This window comes from Parambassis ranga, unplaced genomic scaffold (genome assembly GCF_900634625.1).
Source record: "Parambassis ranga unplaced genomic scaffold, fParRan2.1 scaffold_21_arrow_ctg1, whole genome shotgun sequence".
In the NCBI taxonomy this organism is placed as follows: Eukaryota; Metazoa; Chordata; class Actinopteri; family Ambassidae; genus Parambassis; species Parambassis ranga.
Genome location: NW_021144767.1, coordinates 5,009,661 through 5,019,842, shown reverse-complemented (window position 1 = coordinate 5,019,842; position 10,182 = coordinate 5,009,661). Strand labels below are relative to the sequence as shown.

At 41.1% G+C, this 10,182-nt stretch overlaps 1 long non-coding RNA gene across 1 annotated transcript; it reads left to right on the top strand.

Annotated features, from left to right (window-relative positions):
* The first annotated feature begins 7,419 nt into the window (after positions 1-7,419).
* LOC114429841 (uncharacterized) lies at positions 7,420-9,606 on the top strand. Its single transcript, XR_003669959.1, has 3 exons — positions 7,420-7,468; positions 9,354-9,465; positions 9,550-9,606. It is a non-coding gene; the product is annotated as an uncharacterized LOC114429841 (long non-coding RNA).
* Positions 9,607-10,182: the final 576 nt, after the last annotated feature.

The window sequence follows — 10,182 nt, the reverse complement described above, 5'->3', positions numbered from 1 at the left end:
TGTTTCCAGCCAATCAGGCGCCGACGAGCCGCACCTGTAACAAACACTGACCTCCACCTGTCTCTGCAGCGCTGGTTTCCATGGCAGCAGATCTGACCCAGGACGATGCCTCGCTGACCAGGAGAGTCGGTGGACATGTGTCCTTCAGCTGTGGAGGGCTTCAACAGTGTAGTGACAGCTTTGTATTCTGGTACCAGAAGAAAGACCAGGACACATTCAGACTGATTCTCTATATTGATAATGATAATGGTGACATCTATGGAGGTTACAGTCATCCTCAGAAAGATGATTTCTCAGCTGTACAAACACAGAAGGGCTGGAGCTGGAGCTCAAGACAGTTAAAGAGGATCATTCAGCCACCTACTGCTCCTGTTGGTGGAGTGGAAGGTCCCACAGTGAGAGATTATGGGAGCAGCCTGAACAAAAACCAGCAGAGAACAGAAAACCACATCAGCTGCATGTTTCACCTCCATCTCAGACTCAAACACACGCAAAGAGCTCTGAAGCATCGAAAGCTGCACAAATGCATGTTTGATCCCAACAAAGGAAGGAATGAGTCCATGTGACCAGAGGGGGCGCTGACTGGGAGTCTTCCAGTCGGAGCTTCACATGTTAACAGAGGACGTTTAGAACCAGCAGGAAAAAGCTATGATGAGGACGCTGTGGTGCTTTTTACAAACATGGAGATTTTCAGTGTCTCTGTTTTACACAGACGTTCCTGCAACATGGAATTCTGACAGAATCCTGCCTCCTGATTGGATGCTTCACTCAGCAGGTTTTTGTATGAGCCTGTTTCACTGTGTGAGGATCTTTGGTCCTGGAACTAAACTGATAGTAACAGGTAAGAACTAACATTTGTTTTTACTGTTGGAATGTTGAAGCTGTTTAAAGTCACTTTCTTCATGGACTGTTTCTACTGAATCAAAATTATACAATATATAAAATACATATTTTGGTTTTAAAGTAAATGATGGTAAATAGACATCAATATGTAATAATTATAATATATAATAACTCATCATAATGTGTTAAATGTGATCTGGTAAATATTTTATCTAGCATGTCCATCAATAATATTTCATGAACAGAAATGTATAATATTTGACATATCCACACATACTGCCCGTGTCTGTTAAATCAATATTTTTGTTATCATGACTATTATAGTAAAATATTGAGACATAACTTCAAATATGTAATATGAGGACTTGAATCATATTTCATACATAAATCTGACCAATTAAAACAGATTAAAACAGAAGTGATTAAATAACATGAATTATATGTGACAGATTCATTATAAAGCAGTTTGGTTATTTGTTACATGTGTGTAAACTTTATATATAACCTCATATTATAACAGTGTATTTTTCATAGTAACCAGTTGTAGGTCAGCTACAGTTTATAGTTAAATGTCAGAAGCTCTGTCATAAATTGATGTTTTATTTGCTTTTAGCTTCCTTAAAGTTCAGAATGTTTTATGTGCTTGTTCTTATATTTAGTCATCAGATGCGTCATGTGACATGTCCTCCAACATTCCAAGACGTGCATGTTAGGTTCTTTGTCTTTCTGTGGCAGCCCTGTGATAGACTGGCCACCCATCAAGGCCTGTCTCCCACTGACAACTACTATAGACTCCAGCCAGAGGTGAGAAACCATTTTGAAACCAAACATGTGGCAAATGTTTTAGTCAAAATAACGATTTAACTGTTCACATCAGAACCCGTACAGGTGAGAAGCCTTTATCTAGCACAATATGAGGGAACTGTTTCAGTTATTTTTAAAATTGAATGCTATTTGTCACATGAAGGATGCATAGATAAGAAGCCATGTTTGCCAAAGAGGAAAATGTTCTGAAACATCTGTGTGGAAAAGTTCTCAAGTTTTGCTTGAGTCAATGATGTTATATCCAAATGTTTCTGAAACGGGTGAAAGGACAAAGCGACTAAACTGGACAGAGTAGCAAAGTTCAGTCTGCACACAGCTGACAAGAGAAAAACACTCTACAAGCGATCTCAGGAACAGGTGCAGTTTTGTGAGGAGTGTGAAAAGCGATGTCTGCAACGTAAGATGAGGTGGGAGATTGCTATGCATAAACGGGGATCTGCTCGTGCAGTTGATGGCTGTATGCACAGTTTTTGAACAAAATGTACTAATGACGTATTCCCTTAAAGCTTAATGAATTATTTTCAGGGTGTCTTCTATGTAATAAATATAAAAAGTTACAATGCTATGCGTATCCATAACGTTTTAATTAGGGATGTCCCGATCGGGTTTTTTGCCTCCGAGTCATTTGATTTTGAGTATCTGCCGATACAGAGTGTGTGTGTGTGTCCAGAGTGCCATGCTAGGAGATTGCACCCACGCAGCAGCTCATCAAGGTCTCGAACCAGGATCTCTCGAGCCAAAAGCAGCTGTCATACCCCTACACTACAGGACACAGAGCCACCCTGCACAGAAGGAATTAACTTTGAGAGTCCTAATAAATATATTCGAGTCCTGATCGGGAGGTAATGTCCGATTCCGATCGAGTCTGAAATCACGTAATCGGTCTCAATTTCCAATCACGTGATCGGATCGGGACATCCCTAGTTTTAATAGATCGCTCACTCTCTGTCCTCCTGTTTAAGGAACACTTAAGCCTCTTAAAAGTCCTCCTCTCTACTCTTAACCTTAGGACCTCTAAGGGCTTGTGAATCACTTTGATCTTAACTAGGAGTTAGGCTTAAATATAAGAGGACATTCTTAGAAACTCTAGAATTATAAGAATGTTCTTAGAATTTCACCACTAAGGGAAACTAATAATCTTTGTGAAGACGGATCCTGTCACACTGTAATCAATGCTGCTTATATATTAGGAATGTATTCTCATGTTTTTCTGTCTAGCAACCACATCTTCTTAAAAAATGTGTCACACTTAGCAACGAGGTCAAACACGCCTCCTCACTAAGATCAAAGTTTTAGTCTGCTCCTTTCTCAGAGTCGCTCTGCAAGTGTTCTTAAATCATGTAAGCTAGGAGTTCATTCTAAGATTTTTTAGGCTAAGATAAGAGGGAATTCTAGGAATCTTTGTGAATACGGCTGAGCCACTCGGGAAAGACCTTGAGTATTCCTTTAGAGACTTCTATCTCTTCCAACCTAAATATGTACTTTCATGTAAGCAATTTCCCCCTGGGATTCATAAAGTATTTCTGACTCAAAGGCTACAGCCATTAAGACAGATTTGACTAATTTTCACTCCCTCCCTCTGAGGAGGAGACAGGTCCTGAAGTTATAAAACCTGTGGTCCACTCGACCAGCACATGCTGAGGTTGAAGTTGCACAACCTGTAAAAATAACACCTAAAAGTTCATATAAGCTTTTCCAAAGACAATATGCCATAAGGCCAGAAGCAGCTGAGGGCATTAGACCATAAAAGCCGTCCTAGTATCAGCTGTTATAGAGCGTGTGCTTATTCACCTCTATTTCCTGTTAAAACGACTGCTCCATCTACAGAATGGAGAATGGTTCACAAGGTCCTCAGAGTCAGATATTGTTGTATGTACACTGTGAAGTGTAATAAGTTGACATTACTTAAAAAAGTTTGGTAACCGATTGCCTCAAAATGTCTAGTAAAGTATGTCATTAATTTTCAGTCAGTAAAGCTGAAAAAGCTGCGTTTAGACTACTCATGCCATGACAGTAAACTCAGTATGGTGAAGTCAAAATAATTAGTTTGGTGTACTATAAAATATCAGTTCAGATGACATAAAAAGTATGAGTTATGTTAAGTAAGCACTACTCAAGTCTGAGGAAACTGATGCCTCAGTCCCTGAATGGAGGATTTGCACCATGAGTGAAGGTGGTTGGGGGAGCAGTGAAATGTCTACAGATCAAAAAATAAAAACTATGTTTTAAGGTAGCCGTTATCATCCAAGATATTGTTGTGAAATGTATTTGTGTGTGTGTGTGTAGAATGTAAAACTACAACACAAGGGCCACATCAGGTGAGGATGGGGGTTTACACACGCACCCAGACCGTGCTTTGTTCTGATGTTAACACGTACACATGTGTACCCTAACAGCCCCCTCACTGATGGTACAAATCAATGTTTCAGCTATTCACTGCACTGTAAAATGTAACAGCTGACACTACGTCCCTGAATGGAGGGACCATGAGTGAAGGTGGTTGGGAGAGTAAAGATACGTCTACAGACAAACAAAACTATAAATAACAACAAGACTAAACAAGACTATAATTACCTTTAATTTAATATTGTCTTGAACACACTACACAGATCAATTCAACTTTATGACCACACTTTTATAGTGTCACTCAACAATGCTTAAAGTGTCTTTTTTATTTTTATTTACCAACACCTGTGTGTCAGTAGTAGGCAGTCTTGCATACTACAGCATGCAAGACTCCAAGACTTAGAGCTCCACCTCAGTCTGCATAGCCACATAGGTGGGGAGGGGGCCTTAGATAAACCAGCCAGACCTTCACCTGCCTTACTATTAGCAAATACACATATAAACAACAGCCCTCCTCACTGATGGTGCAAATCATGACGTGTGTCTTGTGGATCGTTCTTCATCACTCACAGTTTTTCAGTTAAGGTTACTCGAGGCTGATGAGTTTAATACTTTCTACATTAGAACGTTTTATTAACTAAATGTATCTTAGTGGAGTCAACAAAGTAAGTACATACGAGTTAAGACCACTTGATATTTTTAAGTACTGTTACAATGACATTTTACAGTATAGATGATATTCTTATATATATCAGACCTCATCAGACATGAAGTTTCAAGCTGATGTGTTGTTGAAGCATATTAAAGAGAACATGATTTGCATTAGTAATATAATTAACATGAATCATTGTCATTTTATTGATCGTTGTTTTCATTACTTCATATAACAGGAGGGAGTGTGTGAACAAACCCTATCTGTGTTTTTGAACAGTTGTCCTGGAGACTCCCAAAAATGTGATGTGTTGAGCTTGTGTTCTTAGTTAAAACACGGTCAGTGAAAATGCAGCATGTATCCTCCCCATATGTGTTATATGGGACATGTATCCTCCCCATATGTGTTATATGGGACATGTATCCTCCCCATATGTGTTATATGGGACATGTATCCTCCCCATATGTGTTATATGGGACATGTATCCTCCTTGCAAGAGTAAAAGTACTTGAGTAAATAACAGTTGTTATATTGGGTTTTATTCCTAACACAGAGACACAAAAAGTAGCAGGTGTGTATAATGTTGAGAATGAAATGAGCTACATGGAGGGTGTTACTGATATGTGACTAAAGTCAGCCTTCCTCCACCTTTCATTGAAAGGGGCTGCTTTGTCTAAATGTTGTCATGATCCCTGGTCTCATGTTGTTCTTGGTTTTCTGTACTGTAATCTTTTTCCTCACTTCTTCTAGTTTGTTTTCCTTGTATTTCCTCTTTTATTCTGAAAGTCTTGTCTTCCTCATGTGCCCTCCTTGTTTTACTTCCTGGTGTTTTCCCTCCTTTGTGATCGCTCTCCCCGCCCTAATGTTTCTCACCTGGTCTATTTAAGTCCTGTGTGTCCTTTATTCCTTGTCAGTTTGTCTTTTTGTTCTTTGTTGTGACCATATTAGGAAGCAGAGGACAGAGCTGGGAAGCAGTGAGGGGCAGATACCTCTGTACATGTGTGGCATCCCTGTGTCCTGATGTGTTTTTCCTCTAGTCTCCCTGAACCCTCCGTTCTCTGTGTTTACTCCAGTGATCACAGTTCAGGTTATTTTCCTGATGGACGGTGAGTTTTTCTTCACACATCAGGCAGCTTTGTTTCCTCTGAGCTCCTCATTTGCTGTTATTTTGGTGACCAAATAAATGCTGTAAGTTGAACTTTAGGCTGTACAACAATGAATAGCCTGTTTGGTCAGGTTATCGGTCAGTTGAATATGTTTTAATGTAGGCACAAACATCCCTTTAATAAGAAAGCAGCATGAGTTCCACTAGGTGTCAGTAAAGCCTGGAGAACTAACTGGTGGTTAATATTTGAATACAAATGTGTTGGCATGCTGTCTGTTTTTAATCCACCATTCGACCTAAGTATAATAGTGACTACATGAACGTGTCTTCATTCAGACAGCATTGTTCACTAGAACACTGCAGTGACACAGCTCCCCATCAGCTTCAAGTAATGTTCTCACTGTGTCACTCATTCATGTTGGTCTGTAGGTGGAGCTTTTACTGAGCAGCAGCCAGGTTCAAAGTCTTTAATGCAGCCATAAAATGGTGGAAACCTGTGCAGTAACATGTTATCATCCATCACTGATTAACAAGCAGAGATCCAATGCAGCTGTAGAGATTGAGTTATGATGCACAGATGGTGTTCAGGAATCATAAGAACACTTCTAACAGCATTCTGAGGCCGTCTCTTAAAATGAAGTGTTTCCAGAAGTGATGAGCTGAAAACTCTCAGCTGTTTTTTAAAGCTTGGAGAAAGATGGAGGTCCTGCTTATAAACAGTCCAAAAGCACTTTTTGTGAATCCTACAAAAACATAGTTTTATAGATAAGTTACAATCCAATGTTTCAGACATCATATGAAATCCTTAATGTAAAATGCTTCTTCACTGTTTATCATGACGTTATTTCTAGACTCTCTGTACTCTGACCCATGTTTACTTTGTCTCCATCTGCTGGTAGAATCCAGAGTGACAGTGGTATTCAGTGGTGTAAGTGTTAGGGGGAGTGTTGTGTTTGTATGAAGGTGTGTGCTAGCAGGTCCCAGGTGTCTTTTTAGTCATTTCATTTTAGTCTTTTAGTCTTTAAAAACGTGAGGTCAGTCCTGATCCGGTCCTTTTGGGATGATTAAACATTCCAGTCATTAAGTCACAGCATCTGCTCACGTAAACAGCTGCAGCCATTTGCTGAAATCATTTCAGTTATTTTTTGTACACACAGCACCCCATGTTGACAGGAAAACATTTCTGCAGATGAAAAAACAAAAAGTGAAATATGATTCTGATGGTTCTAACCTTCAGTCCAGCTGTGTCTGTGGACATGATGAGGAAAGACACACACCTGTCTGTATAAGACCTTACAGCTCACAGTGCATGTTAGAGCACATGTGACCCGCTGACAGTGAGTACAGTCTTCTCTCTGTACACCACACTCTCTGTTATGATTGTCTTCACACCTCAGTGCGAGTATTTGGGTTTTTACTGACCTGACCTTTGACCTCTCTGACCTCACAAAGAGGGCAGAGTCCAAAGGTCAGCACCAGTTCCTCTTGAACACACCATAAACCAGCTGATAGACTGATGATCTTTATTCTTTGATTGATCCCAAACTGGGAAATTTTTTAATCTGAGCCAACAGTCTGTTTAAACCTGTTCAGAGTTCCTAGGAAGTCATGTGACCACAGAGGCTCCTCCTATGATGAAGTATAAACACCCTGAACACTGACTGCTCTCTGCTTCGTCACAGAAACCAACAACACAGGTAAGACTCACTCACTGTGAAGGAATGATGAGAAAATGCTTCCAACATGTTGAGTGCAGAGTTTTAATGTGGACATTAGCTGATAGATCAATAGGAATCAATGGCTTTTATGTTATCATGTTCTATTATGAAGGTGACATCATAAGGTCACAGGTAAAGTATAAAAATGTAGATGTTTCTTTGACAGCCACTTTAGCTTCAAGATGGGAATGGTGGCCCTGTGGCCATCTCTCCCCAGATGAAAGCTCTGAGTGTTACAAGAATGTTTTTAGCATGGCCACTCTCTTCCGTGTAGTCTACTGTGCTTTATTTCATCTTTGAACAGCACATATATGCTCTGGTATGCAGAACTTATAAATAACCATGGTGGGCCGCCATGGACAGAAATGCCAGGGCCACATTTTAGTCCCAGGTCAGCCCTGATAAAGAGAATGTAGTTTGGTTGTAACAGGATCAACTCATTGTAAACTGGTGTTTAGAATTTCAATACATCACCCTTATCAATGTGCAGCTGTGAGGAGGTTGTAGCCTACTGAGATGTGAGTGGAGCTGGATGCTCACAAAGAGGAGAACCATGCTGCTTCTGCTCTGCTCCATCCTGTGCTGATCTGCAGTTCATTGATTGCTGAGCTCCATCTAGTGGACAGACAGTAGAAGTGAATCAGGAAAAGTCTTTCAGACACTTGTTGGACCGGTTTCACCGTCACTGACGTGTTCAGACTGTGAGGCTGTGAGGAAGTGACGGCGTCCTCAGATCAGATTGTGTCAGACAGCAGGACTGAGGAGGACCAGGAGCAGCTTCTTCTCCACACAGGAAGCTGGAACGTGTCTGTAAGTCCATCTGAACTGATCCAGCAGGTGAGAGTCCTTCCAGAGAAATCTCTCCATGTCTGATCACACTGTGCTGCATCACTGACTGATGGTACAGTACAGATGTTTCTGCTGCTGATTGGCTGCTTTCTCTTTGCTCTTTGATGACTTTTATAGCAGATGAACAGCTGTTTCAGAACAACTTGTTACTTGTAGTGTTTTTCTGTTCGAGTCACAGCAGACTGTAGAACACAGCTCTCAGGTCACATGATCAGTGAGAAATGCAGGGAGTGTCAGAACCGGTCTGACAGCTTTCTGAGTTTTTGTGTTCACTGAGCTGTGTGGAGTTACTGTAATTCAATTCATGTCAGACAGACAAACAACAAGCGTCTCTGTTGATCGTTCTCTCTGTAAAGTTCAGCAGCTTCATTTGCTCTGAAACTCAGATCGACTCGTTCAAAGCTTCAAGCGGAGAAAAGGTCGCTTTATTCTGACTTTATCAGATCAGTCTGTTTCCGGTTTAACACGCCTGTGCTGCGTTTTATTTTTCATGAATTCATATCGATGATTGAAACTCATCAGAAGAAACATTTTCTCTTCAAGGCTTCATAAATATGTGAATCTAATATTTGCCATGAGGAGAAGTGTGTCAGTCCTCAGAGCTCAGACAGTAGCTGCTCATGTGTTTGTCCTTTCTATAGAAAACAGTCCACAGACTGTTACAGAGGAAGGTCTCAGTGCTTCACTCAGTCTGTTCACACTGTGACAGAAACACACATGAACACATGTTCATTTATTCACATGTTCACACATGGAGAGAAGTGACAGAATTCTGAAGCAAACACTGAATGTGTGTGTGCACTGTTCCACTTACAGCATGTGACATCAATAATAACAGCATCAGAGATGTTGGTGTGTTTACAGACTCACCAAAATAAAAGCCTGAGAACCAAACCTGGTCTGAGGCTCTGATGCTAAGCTAACAGCATGATTAGCCTGTTAGCATCTACATGAAGGATCAATACCAACATGCTGACTGTGTGTTTCTGTGTCATGTTGCTGTGTTTGTGTGAAGGTGTGAGCTCTGCTATGAGTCAGTGTGAGGACAGAGAGGAGGGAGTCCCTCCCTCTAAAAACCGTCTTCAAGACCTCTTACTGCTCCATGAGAGCTTTATCAAAGCTCAGAGGTGAGAGGACCGTCTCTGACTGTCCATGACTCTTCTCCATGTCAGAGCTCACACTCACATTATTCACACATCTGTGTGTTCAAGAACAAAGCAGCAGCACACTGCACACTCTGCTGGACCTGGACCTGGGCCTGGACCTGGACCTGGACCTGGACCTGGGCCTGGACCTGGAGCTGCCAGCTGTGTGTCCATGAAGAGTGATCGGTCAAAGGGTCAGCCCATTGATTTCAAAGCTGTTGATCCATCTGAGGGTCAAAGGTCAGAGTTAATGTCACAGCTGCAGTTTGTTTCCATCATTATTAAACATTTAAAGTGTAACATGATGTTCAGCATCATTTTTCCAGAAGAAGCTCAGAGTCAGTGTTTGTGATTCTATCAGGATCCAGGATGTGAGAGCAGACTCTGCTGGACCTGGACCCAGCTGTGTGTCCATGAAAAGTGATCGGTCGATGGGTTGGCTCATTGATTTCAAAGCTGATCAGCCATCTGATGATCAAAGGTAAGAATCACTCTGGAAGTGTCTCCATGCTGTGATGAGCTCTGCTGGACTCTTGGGGTTGTATGTGTCTGTTTGCTCTGCAGGTGGTTGATGGTTTGGAGCATCTGTAGCACAGAGTAATGCATATTTACAGTGCTGCTTCAAAGTGTATGAATCATTTAAAATCTTCTATATGTCTGCATAAACATGACTTAAACATCTGCCTCACTGTACTAGAA